Source organism: Nothoprocta perdicaria, unplaced genomic scaffold (assembly GCF_003342845.1).
Source record: "Nothoprocta perdicaria isolate Ctin4 unplaced genomic scaffold, notPer1 scaffold_52, whole genome shotgun sequence".
NCBI lineage: Eukaryota > Metazoa > Chordata > Aves > Tinamiformes > Tinamidae > Nothoprocta > Nothoprocta perdicaria.
In genome coordinates this window covers 1,498,386-1,513,141 of record NW_020455777.1, presented here as the reverse complement: position 1 = coordinate 1,513,141, position 14,756 = coordinate 1,498,386, and positions in this window count along the sequence as shown.

Genomic DNA, 14,756 nt, shown 5'->3' with positions numbered 1-14,756 from the left:
TGTGGTCTGGAGGCTGCTATCATCTGCATTCATCTTCTTGCACAAACACACACAAATTAAAACCTTGCTTTTATTTAATATAGAACAGAGTAATCTGTGGGAAAAAAAATATTAGAGTAATCATAATTTGTTTTCAAGCCACTTAATGAGGCCGTCAGGAACTCTCTGCTACCTGCCATCTCTGCCTATGAACCCTGAACCTCCATCCTCATTTCTTTTTTTTTCCTGTACATGCTGYTATCTGTAAAACAGTTCAGTCCTTGAGCCGGACAATCACAGCAACAGTGTTTTCATTGCTTTGTTTCATTGCATTTTTTTTTTAGGCTCCTTTGTTAAGTGCTTTCTCTGACTTCCAAGAATCCTGCAGAGCCTGAACCAACACCCTCATGATTCATCCCCCGGAGCAACACCAGAACCAGTTGCTCAGTTACCAGAACAAACTGACTTCTGCAAACACCGCAGAGCGCAACCACGGCCAGGACACCCGAGCTCATCACTGCCTCGCTGTAAGCTGGAAGGGGAATTGCAAGCAGCTCACGCAGCGACCGCCGCTGCCCTCGCACGCTTGCTGCAGTGCCTTAGCCCCAGCAGCAGCCGTGGTAGGAAGTGTGACTGCTCCAAACCGCAGAGGGTTAGGCCACAGACTTTGTAAAATACAAGCTTTGAATTTTCAAACAGGACTGTTAAAATGGATAAAAAAGCCAGTGATGTTGATTTTTTGCTAGAACATACCCAGYTACCAACAATTTGCAGGCTACTCTGAATCGAAAACAAATGTAACTGGGAATATCCTGAGTATTTTGAAAGTGCTGTTGATGAATGTAACTGCTAATGAAGTTATTGAAGTTATATATATAATTATAGATATAATTATGAAGTTATTTAGTGTTGCCATGGTTATTTTTTCTCTAAAACATGGGGAAGGACACAAAGRACAGTGTTGCTCCACCTGCTTCAGTCCCTTTGGTGTCTGACATGAGCAAACTGGGATTTKGAGATCCAGAGGAGTAAGAGGAAGAAAAGCAACTCGTTCATTTCTTTCCAGAACAGGGTGGTGGTGTTTTGGGTGTTGCCTTTGAGGAGTGGCTGTGTTGGCATCCCAGAGAACAACAGGCTCAGATTATTTGCCAGCTGCAAAACCAGCTGCAGTTTCAGTATACCTTGCAAACATTCATCCTCACAGAAGCTCGTCAGGACTCCTAGTTTACATGGAAATAGGCGCTTGAAGGAGGTAAGCAGCATGGGAAGATTTCAGGTCCCTGTCCCCGGACTCACAGGTTTATTGGCCACGCTTTTCTGTTTGTGCTTTCGATTCCCAATTGCAGGCAAAAATGAGGTTTCCAATCATTAAAGTCACAGCTAAGCTCAGCCTCCTGCAGACTGCCTTTTCCTCCCTCCCTTCATTCCACTGAAAGACAAAGTCTTCCCTGAAGTGAATCCTAATGTTGAAAGCCCAGGGTGTGCACACAGCTCGCTCAAACTGTTCCCTGCAGTATTCCCAAAAGGATCTCTAGCTGCAGCAGGGAAAAAAAGAAAAAAGTAAAAGAAAAAAAAAAAAAAGATGAAACAGAAAAATAGCATTAAGAGTAGTCTACTGCATCAGTAGAAATATTGGCATCGCACATCAAGATAAGGAACTATTTCAAGTTCTCCTTGTGCTGATTCCTCACTATCCTGTCATCCTTATTGAACGCTCTTGATACAGCCTCCTCCTCCTCCTCCTCTCTCTTCCGTGTCCCACATCACTCACTACTGGCCTGATTGTTCACAGTCACTCTGCACAGTCACACTTCCTCAAAAATATAACCCTTGAGCCCTTTCTTTTTTCTTTTTTCTTTTTTTTTTTTTTTTAATGTCTGTGTGGACTCAGGATTTTCTTTCACTAGGGCACTTAGACAAACACTTCTTCAGGCTACAGAATAAAAAAACTATCCTGCATTTCTACAGTTGACTTTAGGCATAATCAGGTAAGAACAGATAAAATGTGGGTTAATATTTACTTGTTGAGCTGGAATGCACAACCTTGTCTCGAACACTGTCCTTTGCCCCCGCTTCCTCCTTCACTGATAACTAAAGCTCCCAGTTTGTACAGCTCCTGGTTATTCAATCAAACTTTTAGAGCAGGATAACTTGGAAACTCAGTAAGACTAACAGCTTCTGAAAAGCTGTAAGCTGAGAGCTTTGCCTCTTTTATATGGGATGTGGCTACTTGTTTATGCCATAATGAAAGCTCTTACAAAATCAGGAACATCTCAGCTAAAATCGTTTCCTAATTATACATTTAATAGTCTTCCCTTTGATTGTAATCCACCTTGTACTATTCAGGAAGCAAAGGAAATGGCCTGGATGCCACGCAGGATTGAAGCAGAAGCCAATTCCTTGGAACATATTAACCTCATTAATAACAYCTGCGCTCTGGTCATTAACAGGTCGTGTTGCAACTTCTACTATAATAAAGAAAGAGGCAGACTTCTTCCAGAGCCAGGACAAGCTGGGGAGAGGTTTCCAAYCTGCCTGTTGTGCAGGCATCTTCCCATCTTTTTGTTCCCTTAGTCCATCCAACCTACTCTCTGAACTGTGATTTCCCTCTGCAGCTGGACTTGCCCCATGCAGATGATCCCAGGGCCCAGGAGTTCCAACCAGCCAACAACACAGTGAAATGCCTGTGCTGGCTTTGCTCAGACAGGCTCAGGGAATTGTAATGCGCTATATGAAAGAACAGCGCCTGAACATTTGCCAAGTATATGCATAAACATTCAATTAGCTAAGGAAGAGGAGGTAATTAGAGAAAATCCAGAATTTCGAAGTCATAAATATTTAGTTAAAACTCCGTGGTGCTTCTGGACCCTGCCAAGATCCTTTCATCTAATTCTGGTTCTTACCCAGACTTCAGCTCTGCTTCTACCTTATATTTACAAATCGGTTATTTTAATTTCTACCAAATTAATCTGCTGTTATCATGGACACAGCTGGGATATCAGTTAAGCTTGGCTTCAGTTGCTGTCTTCACAAAGACAGTACCTAATCTACTCATATAATAGTGAAGCCTGGAGACTTATGGAATTTGTGATTTGGTAATTCCTGCTGAAATGGGTAAGACATTAACAATTTCAATCAGAATGGATATTTCTTCCACATTTTTTTTAACTAATACCTAATTGCAGAAAAAGGAATTCCTTTTCCTCATTTATCCACATTGCTTTTTTCCCTGTATAGAACTTGAAGTTCCTTAATGAAAAGTAATGCTTGGTTGGTGCCTCTGGTTGAAATCATTTGACCAGCCAAAACTTTTCTGAAATTCATCCACAAAAATGACACTTTTGGCCATGTTAATCAAGAACATTACATTCTTCTTCTTTTTATTCTTTTTTTTTTAATGTATTTTGATCCTTCCACTTCTTGTGAGGTAGATTTTAAAAATCTAAAATAAAAAAAAAACGATTTTACCAATATGAAAGATTTAATAAGGTTATTTTGATAAGATCAAAYTTACTTTATTTTGATAATGTTAAAAAAACTTCATTTTTATTTTTTTTTATATAGAAATGTCAAAATTAAGTACTTGAATGTTGAAATGAAATATTATGGTCTGAACTAACAATTTTTTTTGTTGTTGTTGAAAATCTGCATTAAAAAAAAGGTTAATCAAAATTGATTTGATTTTGTTTTRTTCAAATCTGCTTTTTGCACAAGGAAAGAATTTCATAATATTTTTTTCGCAAGTTCTAATTTACTGGCCACCCAGACTCTTTCTAGATGCAGATCAGAAACAGGCAATTAAATGGTTCAATATAAGACTATAACTATCTAATTATAGGAATTATATTTGTTGTTAATAATACATTCCACTGTTCACAAAAGGCAGAACAAAGACTATTAAAGTTAAAAAGGAAACCTTTTATTATATAGATGAAGGGAGAAATATCTTTTTAACATAATAATGGAGATATTATTATTATTACTATTATTATTTATTGCTATAGGCAAAGTTGTTGCTTAAAATTAACTTTGTGGGGTTATGGTCTTTCCTTATTTTATACCCACATGAAAAGAATGGACCAATTGGAGTAAGTCCCTGCTGTTGTGTAACCATCCTTCTTTCACCAGCAAAGACGAAAAAGACAAAACATCRGAAGTGGAATCTGTCTGTCAGAACAAGGGACATTCACCTGGTATTTCCAATGTCCTAACCAAGAAATATGTCACAGAGAAATACTGTCTATTCAGATGTGGTAAACCTATACATTTTTAGCTGCTACCTGCACCCTTGTTTTCATGCTGAAGTAGGTTCTGCCAGCCTCCATTGCAAACCACTCATGCTGGTTTCATCCTTGCTGTTTGCCACTCACAGTGAGTGACTAGTCATTTAATTTCTATATTTGACAAACATTTTGAGATGCATTTTTTTGTATAAATTTTGAACTTGAATCAGGAATTGCAAACCTCTCCAAAACATATATCTAAACCTGCAGCAATTTATGAAACCTATAATCCAGCTCATGGCGTTTAGTTAAAAAGAAATTTAAAATTCTATTATTTGCACGGTTTTAATGTTGCACCATTCAAAGGATCAGACTGCTGAACTGCGTTGATTTCTGAGTGGAATTTCTGGGTCATCTAGGATGAATTAGAGGTAACCAAAGGAGCCCTACTAGAGAAGATACAGTGCTAGCATGTGGATATATTTTGAAAGCTTAGCTTAAGTTGGAGAAATAAACTGGGAAAAAAAAAAGATGCATGTGTGTTTGAACACGGGAATTTGAAAAATAAAAATCCAATTGGATGTAGGAATTCTATGTTATATTACTTTGAGAGGTGAGTAGAGATCTGTACAGATGCTTAGTATCACTATTAGTAATTAGTATTAAGTATGTGGTATTAATGGTCAGTGAAGACAAGCTACCATTTCATATACTGCCATATGTTAATGGGGGTGATMAAGTAGGTCTTTAGTCATGAAATGTTGTTTATAATGGATTCAGAGTGAATGAGTTAAGTCCATATGCTCCTTTTTTCCCCCATGAAGATAATTCATGCTTCCACGTATGCCCACAGAGCAGGTCTGGTCAGAAGGGAAGTTCTCCTCTCCTTCCTTTCCTACCACATTTCCATTCTACTCACTGGTCATTTTTTCCATGTAGTTTTGAATGTACTGTAAGTGAGTCTATAAGAGAAATTTAATTAAGCTACAAGGCTGCAAACTCATAAAAACTTTTCCCAGATTGCACCCAGATACTGACCTACACAGAATAGTCATTCTTGGCATCCTCACCCTATTTGCAGGATGTTTGCAATCCCTATTTGAATGGGTACAACTGTTAATTGGTAATAAGGGCAAGAGGGTGGAGACTCTTAAAACTTAATTATAAAGCACCATGCTATGTTCTTGCATTTGCCATGGGAAAGCAACTTGTAAGTATAATTTCCGTGCTCTGATGGCTTCTCTGCCCACTGTCTCATTGCCCTCCAGCAACTGCTGGGGAGCAGCTCCTCAGTACGAAGTGCTAAGTGACTGCACCCCATGAGTCTCTGTGAGGAGGGACCCAGCCCTAGCCCCGGGTACATTTTCTGCCTAGGAACTGATACTGAATGTCTCATCATCCGAGTCTCAGCCCAGTTTTTTTTCTGCTGATTCAGCTTTTCAGGATGGCACCCTGTGTTTCTTAATTTGTCGTGACAGTGGAAGCAAACTGGCTTTGCCAGTGCTGACAGAGAGCCTTTCTTTCTGTTGCACAGATTAACTCTTTCATGCTAGGACTTAATCTTCACAGGAGTAGATATTACAATTTGCTAGTATTTGCATCTATATAGTGTTTTGGCAGTCCCATAGTGTGATGATAACAAACGTTTGGGTTTTTTTTTTTTTTTAACGAAAAGTACATTACTCATAATAGCAATGATTGAAGCAAGGAGCTTCAGTCTTGAAATTCTATACAAATATTACTTTTTTGAAGGGTTCCTGCCTAATAGTTCATTTTTATCACTAAATTGCACTGCATTTTTATTTTATTAATGGGAATTAAAAAAAGCTTCACAACATGTGAAAACAAAAGCAACTACAAAGCCGTAGCCAAGCTTAGATTGTTTTTTTTAAGAGCAAGAGTATATGGCAGCAGGACTGCAATCATTTGGCATTTGTCTGTAGTGCTTCTCTGCCTTCAAAATGCTTTTCACAGGCTGTCAACAAGGCTTTATGATCGTGTTTGATTTGGCATGGACTCAAAAGCAGGTAGGTAGGTGAGGAGGAGCTCATATACAAGTCCAGTCATATGTAACTTTGCCTGGTCTTCTGTGAGTGCTCATCTGATAACTGTCAAAGCCCTGCCTTTTTCTATAAAATGTTTTTGTTCGCTGTTTGTAGATTATTGCTACTGTCGTGAAAGATTCTCTTTAAATTACATTAGTTTTACTACAGTTTTTGATGGCAAATTAGCCACTCATTCATGAAAACAGCCAATCAAATGGAAATCAAAAAATAGCCTGAAAAAGCAATCATTTAGGTAAGTAATATGAAACTGGAATTTTTTTTTTATGAAACAACACAACTCAAATTGGAGCTGCTTTGGTAACACTAAGGTTACTGGATATCAATTCTCCAATCATTCTCCCAGCAATGTTTAATATTTTAGAGCAAAGTGTCTTTTCCTCAGACATGCATGGTGTATGATCTATATATGATCTGKGTAATATATGCAAAATAATATTACATTCAGGAGAGGACAACCTGCCATGAAATCTGAAGTAGTCCTTCCTCCTTGGAGATATTTTGGCTTTGATTTACTTTATGCTATTGATACTTCCATTCCAGACTACAGAGCAATCTTTGACTTGTGCCTCTATAAGGAGATGGAAATTTGTGCTATATRTAAAAGGAAGCCCTACTACTTTCTTTGAACCTTTAGAGGACATAATTCCTCTGGGCATTACTGTCCTAGAGTGCCCTCAGGAGTCTGGAAGGTGAAGGCATTTCAAGTCCACCACTGCAAAAACTTGTAACCAACAGTTCCTGTGTCCTTATTGGCAAACATAAAACTGAAGAAGCTTGCTTTTTACTTCATTTTTACTTCANAAAAAAAAAGGTAAAAAAATTAATAATAATAATAATAAAATTAAATTAAAAGGGAAAGGGAAATAATGGCGGGAGGAAGGGCCCGCTGCYCTCGCCCGGCACCGCCCCCCGGGCCCTCCCGCCGCAGCGCGGGCGCCGCGCGCCGCGAACTCGCCCTGGAGGGGGAAAACGAAAAAAAAACTGATAAATTACCAAAAAATAAAAGCACTGGCGCTCTAAGACACCGAGGGATTTTTGCTGTTGTTGTTATTAGTATTTTTCCTTGAACCCGCCCCCCCCTTGGCATCCCGGAGCGGCTCTACGGAGTTGCCAGGACCTTCTCAAAGGGAAGMGGCGGGAGCCGCCGCCCCCGGGCGGGGGCTCGGCGGGAGCCGCGGAGCCGCCGGCCGCTTAAAGGCGCCGCGCCCCGGCCGGGCTCCCGCGCCCGAACTTCCCCAAAGTTCTCGGGTCAAGGAGAAAACGGGGGCCAGATCCCCCCAAACCCTCTCTTTTTTCTTTTCCTTTTTCTTTCCTTTTTTCTTTTTTTCTCTTTTTTCTCTTTTTCTTTTTTCCTTTTTTTTTCCCTTTTTCTTTTCTTTTTTTCTTCACTTCATTCTTTCCTTTCTTTTTTTTTTTTTTTTTTTTTTTTTTTGTAGTGACTTAGACCGCCATGCTGACCTAGATGCTACATAGACAGGCAGAGTCAGAGAGGTGAGAGGCTCCCCTCCCATCCATGCTTATACCACCAAGGCAGAAACTTTTCCTGGGCTGGTTGGTAACGGAGATGGACAGTTCCAAATAATTGGTGCTGGAGACTGGTCAAGAAAGAAGAGGAACCTGAAGGACTGGCCCAAGGCACTGCTCTGTTATTACCCACAGTGGCAGTAGTGACAAGTGAGACTGCAGGCATGACAAGAGCTTGRGGAAGAATGTGCTGAAGGGGAAGGAACAGATAAAATAGAAATTCTTGGAGTCAAAACATAAGTTCTATTATACACTGTTATATATAAAACATATACTTCCTGTTATATGTATACTGTTATACCACTGCCAGATTAAGTTTGGGTATGGCTACATTCAGCAATAGAAAGAAAGAGAGCATCTTTTGTCACATGTCTATTGATATGAGTAGGTTGGAAACAAGAAGGCAACTCTCAGAGCAAATTTCAGTTCAACCTCCTGTAAAAGTAGTGGAATGCAAAACAATGCCATCCTATAAAAGTAGCGGATAGCAAAGCAATGCTGGGATCATAAAACAAGCAAGATAATCAGAAATTTCCTCTGTTAGCCAGGGGGTGCAGTCAGTGTCTCAGGAGGTCCCTGACCCATACTATGACTCAAGGTACACTGTAAAGGTTCGGCAATTCCTACTCAATCTTCTATCACTAATCAGAGAGCGTTTCTCATTGCCAAAGCACCAGGCATTACGAAATCGTTATGAAAATAAATGGGTGCGTCTGCTCTTTTTCTTTTTTGAATTATTATACATGCAAGTATCTTAAGGAAGGTTGTAGCTCTCGGGGCAGTGAATTTCTGATTTTATAAGAATATTTTTTCTTTGAATAGCTTACTTGTGCTGCTGTGTCCCTGTCTGTGCACATAACCCTGTCAGCTGGATATAATGGCATTTTCAACTGACTGTTGAAGYAGAATTTCAACGTGAGGGAAACTTCCACCCTTCAAACTTAGGGAAACTACCACCATGTCACAAGATAAATCAAACCAGGGATTAAGGAATTCTGGTTTCTCCCAGGAGTTCCTTACCCTGGGCACTGTTAAGAGGCAGAAGCAACAGTCATTTTTCTTTTGCCACATACTGAAGAACTTGGAAAACAGAATGGTCTGGAGAAATTAGTGGGCAGCTTCAGGTAACAGAGAATATAGAGAGGCAAAGGTAATCTGAGTGCTAATGTCATATTTTGCCTTCAAGACTATAACTACACTTTAGGATACATTTAGACAGACATGAAACAGATATTTTTTTTCTCTTGAACCTTGATTCTTGTTTTCTCCTTGGTTTGAAGGTTTGTTCTAAACCTCCCAGTCTGGGAAAATGGCCCTTCCCTTTTCTTCTAGTTTACCTMAGGTCAGGAAGATTTTATTACTTTGAACCTTTCCTATTTAAGAAGCAAAGAGGGAGGGTTAGAGGGGGTAAAATACTAGTTGTACTAATAGCTGGTATGAGCTTCAGATACTAATGTAACAAGCCTGGGTGTGTTCTTCAAGGCTGGGTGTGGTAAAACCAGGGCAGTTAACCAAGGAGCAGTAAAAGTGTTAAAGGAGTAGGGTGAGAAAGTTTCTACATGGAAGGGAAAAAGAATGAAAAATGGAAAGAACAATGCCAGCCCAAATATATTTTGCAAAYCTTAGTCCACCATAAAAAAAATGGGTGATACAAAGCATTTATATGTATATGCCTTTAGGTAGTATTTTCTCTGAAGTGCTTTATCAGTTTACATTTCACAGATTCATTTAAAGTTTTGCTAGGCACAAGAAACAGATTTTGTCCAAGGCACAATGGTTATTTAAAGGGGCTTTTGGTGGGTTTATCATGGGTTCTCCGTGGATAGGTAATATAATTTATTTTAAATACATTAAAATCAATAAAGTAGGTTTTACCAGATTTTTTTTTTCAGAAGAACAGACAGCAAGATAATCTATCAAAAGATGTATCAAAAAGTCATCCAGGAGAGGACACTTTGATCTAATCTCACCATATTTATCACAAATAATACAAATATTTTGAAGGTTGTTGCGATAAATTCTTCTCATTCCCAAAAGTCACATGCTTTAAATATATATATAATCTATATATATAACTATATAGATTTAACTATGAATCTATAACACATCCACATGTTCACTGTGACTACAAGGAAAGATTAAAAAAATCACAGAAAAGTTTTTTACATCGTTTCATTTGCAGGCAATCTGAGTATCTAAATGGTATATATAGACAGACATATGAACTCTACTCTTTAAGTCCCTTAAGGAACCAAGTACAAGAACAGCTCCGTTGGCCTCAGCAGAACCATGTACAAGCTTAAAAATATCCATGTGTTATTCTAAATTTCGGCACTTAGCACCAGGGAATTTGTAGATAAAATGTAGGCCAAGTCCTTACTATGCAGCTGCACCACAGTAGCAAATGCTCTTGAAAAAAGAAATCTACCAAGCTTAGTATTTTGACAGTGGGTGAAAAGGGAAGATGCRTGTAACTTCATCCTCACTTTCCCCATGATGAGCCATTTAGGAGTCGTTTCTTTCTTGGTTTTCTTATTTGACTTTCAAATATAATTCTAAATTAATTCTTTGGTAGTTCAGTTCAACATAATTCCAGTAAGTCTGTTTGGTTTGGGTTTCTTGCCTAAGTATACAAATGGACCTACCACAAGCTTGTTTTTTTTTTCATTATTGTCATAGATCTATCATCTTCAGAGCACTCAGAAGYCCACTGAACATAAAAACATGCAAGTATTCAAGAAAAAAATTATGAGAAATAATAACTGTGGCACAGTTGAAATGTGTCAAATGGAAAATTCCTCTTTTTACTGTGACTCTATAGTGTATCTAACAAAATATAATTTAAATAGGACGCAGAACCTGCCAGTCTTTCACACATTGAGTTATCCTTTATTTTGGAAATCATCCCATCTGCCATGGCTCTTGTCCCTTACCTTATAAAGACCACTGACCTATTCCAGAAGTTTAGCTGCTAAAATCAGTGGAACTGACTAGACACAGAGATGCAAGTAATCCTGAGCAAAGGTAGAAAAAGYGTTTGTCCTTCAAGTATAAAATGTCAGCCTCTTGGAAATCAATAATGGTTTTGTGAGTGATGTAAATGAGGCCAAAATTGCACTCAGGGCATTAGTTCATATAGCAAGATATGCACTACTTTAATACAGTTGCCATCTTGATTGCATTGGTTATGCTTAGCTGGGCTATTTTTAAAAGCAAATGGAGATATTGGTGTAAGTTGCAACACAGCAAGTTCCATCTCCATGTGAGGAAGAACTTCTCCACTGTGAGGGTGACAGAGCCCTGGCACAGGCTGCCCAGGGAGGTTGTGGAGTCTCCTTCTCTGGAGATCTTCCAAACCCACCTGGATGCCGCCCTGTGTCCCGTGTTCTGGGTGTCCCTGCTGGAGCAGGGGGCTGGACTAGGTGATCCCTACAGGTCCCTTCCAACCTCAACCATTCTGTGATTCTGTGATTCTGTGATTCTGTGATCTGAAAGACAGATAGTGAAAGATGGACATTTTTGCAAAGAAAAATGAAGGGACCAAGACATTCACACATTACACAAACTGGTGTAAGTGCCAAAAATTAAATGTAACGTATTATCTTACTGATAGAAAGTCCTCATTATGTCTTTTGCTTCGGTTTACCCCTGAAAGGCTGCTTGACATTCTGGTTGTTTTCAAAACAATTTTGACTTATTTTTACTGTGATGCTGTTGAATTAAATAAAATAAATTTGTTGAAGGATGCATCCTCAGTAAATATTTTTAAAATTTAACCGGAAGACCAGCAATGCCCTTGGCAGTAACATCTTTATTTTTCCTCTTTTGTAGGCCTGATGTTCTCAAAAGCTACATCTTGCAGGCATCAGCTCTTTCCTAATCTCTATCATTAATATTGGTCACAGGAAAGCTGTATAAGTTAGATGCCCTTTTACTGACAAGTAGGATTTTAAGAAAGATCCCCAACTAAGAGATGCAGATGCAGAACTTATAGGATGTCTTCTTTTTCTCTGATTTCTCCTTTGGTTAAAAATACAAACATTCTTACATTTACTTTACTCAAGAGTAATCTAACAGTTTAGTTGACAATCAGTTAGCTGATAGTCTAGCTGAACTATGTCTTCTGCTCCTGCATTTAGACTACTTTTTTTTTTGGTCAAAAGTGATTGTTTTTTGCATGCTGTTTTGCTATTATCTCTTAAGAAGACATTTCTTTCATTATGGCTGGCAGAGGAGGTGGCCCTGGAATTTGTACAGCAGTGTTTGGAAACTAGAGGGCTTTATACTCTTTTGTCTTACATTTCTTTTTCCATCAATTGGGCTTAAAATGCATTTTTCTATAGATCTGTGGTGCACAGACCTGATATTATTGGAAGCAAACTGCCCTAAATACCTGCAATTGAAGCCTGGTATTTGTGGTGCTTTTGCATGTTGGATACTCACCTGACTCACCTTTTTCTTACAGAAAGCATTTCCTTGCAGGGAGCATGACATGTCCATGGTGCAGAGCTGATCTTGGCTCTTGTATGGCTTAGCAACACCATTCCTCTTCCTGGGAAGAGGAAAATGGCAGTAGGGAACAGGGAGCAGGGCTGAGCACCATGGTACTGCAGCCATCCAGGAGGGGGACCTGGGGGACACAGATCTTCCTCCTTTAGGGAGGAGAAGGAGGAGAAATTGCTGAGCCCAGCAAGGAAAGGGGTGAAAGCTGGAGAGGTTACTTGTCACTAATGGTTTTCTTTGCCTTTTCATTACACTCTGCTGTCTCMGCAAGGTTGGCGTCATGCTTCTTAGCCTTGTTTGGGTCTTCCCCTACACTGGGTCAATGTCATTTGAAGAAATGTAATCATTGGTTGCTCAAGTTTCCTGTTGCATCCCCCAAGGGATTGCCACATCTGTTGGAGCAAAGGTATGGAGCAGGACCACACTGAACCACACTATTAGATGAACAGGAATTCACTGTCTTTCATGCCAAAATGAACTGTAATACATTGCAGTACAGACTCATGTGTATAGTTAGTTGAACCCAGACTAACAGAACAAGCTCAGGATTCATGTGTGTATGTGGACAAGGCCATAGGATCTAATCAGGATACAGCTAAATAATAACATAAGTTGTTGTGAAGTTATATATTTATAAGTCACTCTCYCCTCTCAAAGAACCTCCAAAATGATATCTTGATAAAGAATTCCACATTTCATGGTATACCAAGAAAAGAACAAATCTAAGACTTAGTTGTGAAACAGTACATACATACTGTCATTTATTAGTTATAATAAGTATAATAAAAAGATTTGTGATAGATTTTTTCCTGAATACACATCGTTACATGAAGAATTGCAAACCACTTTATATATACACTACTTCCCCAAATCTATTTTACTTTCATTTTTTTCCAAATAGAAATTATCTTCTTAATGTATTTGCAAGCTCTGGTCTAGCTATTCTTTGATGTGCATACACTCCACGTTGGTTTGATAGACCTTTCATGTTTATTGATCAAAGTTAAAAGTGACTCTCCCAAAGTGAATGGAACTAATTGCTGGGGGAAAAAAAAAAGTTTAAATCTTCTCTCTTTATTAATTTCAGCTATCCAAAGCTTCCTAAAGCTTACTACTTTACCCCTCCTACTCTTTGCAGTAAAGAACATCTGATATGGCAATTTTCATAAAGTACAGATTATTGAAAAAATGCAGATGTGTTACAAGATAATAGCCCTTTCTAGCTAATTATTATTTTTTTWAATACATAACAGAATTACCTATTTTTTCACCTAACATAAGAAATGGAACTTTTAAAAGTTAGGATATGCAAAGCAGAAAACAACACGATCTTGAGTATACTTTATTGCTTGCAATATAGTGAGGTTTACAATATTGTGAAGTATAAGATACCAGATGTGTTTTATAACATGGGATTTCTTCTTCTARTTAGAGTCTTTATATGAGATGGTAGGGCATATCTGTGCATTTTAGTTAGATATTAAATATATACTTTCTGCTGTTAAAGTACTTACAAACAGCAGATTAATGAAAAAGAGACCTTTTCACAAATATTTCATATCTAAATTCAGACTTCTACAGGTAGCTACTCCCTGTTTCTACTCCTGCTGCATACCTAGATGGCTGAAGGGAATCATAAATCTGTTCAAGTCTTTCCTGACCCTTTCATGCTGAGTAAAAGAGCTGGAATAAGGTAAGGAAAATTTTAAAGACACAGATTTTGATACAGTGGATTAAAAAGTAGATGCTCATAAAGAAGGACACATCAGAAGTCTCTTCAACCCAAATCTGTACCAGGCAGGAATGGCTTAAAATCTCCTCTCCTTCAGCCTGGTCTTGGCTGGCCCCAGTAAGGGCATGTTGGGATTTTTAGGAATGCCTGGATTACTGATGATTTTTGTTTACTCTTACAAATATTCCTAAATAAATAATTATATTCCAAACGGAAGGCGGCAGTTGGAATACAGTTTATTGGGGCAAAGGTGGGGGTTTTCTCTCTGCCTTATCCCTGTGCCTTGAATTAATGAATGAAAAAAAGGAAGCAAAGCTATGAAGTGCATGCTGGCTAATTTATCTAATGCACTATTGGAATCCATGGATGAAGATATATGGCTCTTGAAAAAACATGCAAAATTTTCAGTATAAACTAAGCTAATATATACAAAATAGGATTATTGTGAGCTGCTTTGCTTCAGGAAGATGATAAGTGTTGTTTGGTTTCCCGGGGGTTCAGAGAGCTTTTCTGAATTTAATTGGAAATACTATTACATGTAATATGTAACAGAATACATATACACCCTCATTAATGGGCATGAATGAGGAAATACAAGTTTTTTAAATGTTTGGACTTAATCTAAGCAACTCACCTCAGATATGAAGGTCCAGAATGGAATAGATAACTTTATTGTAAAATGGCAGTAGTGTTTTTCTACATACATTTTTAAAATTTCCAGCATTTTCT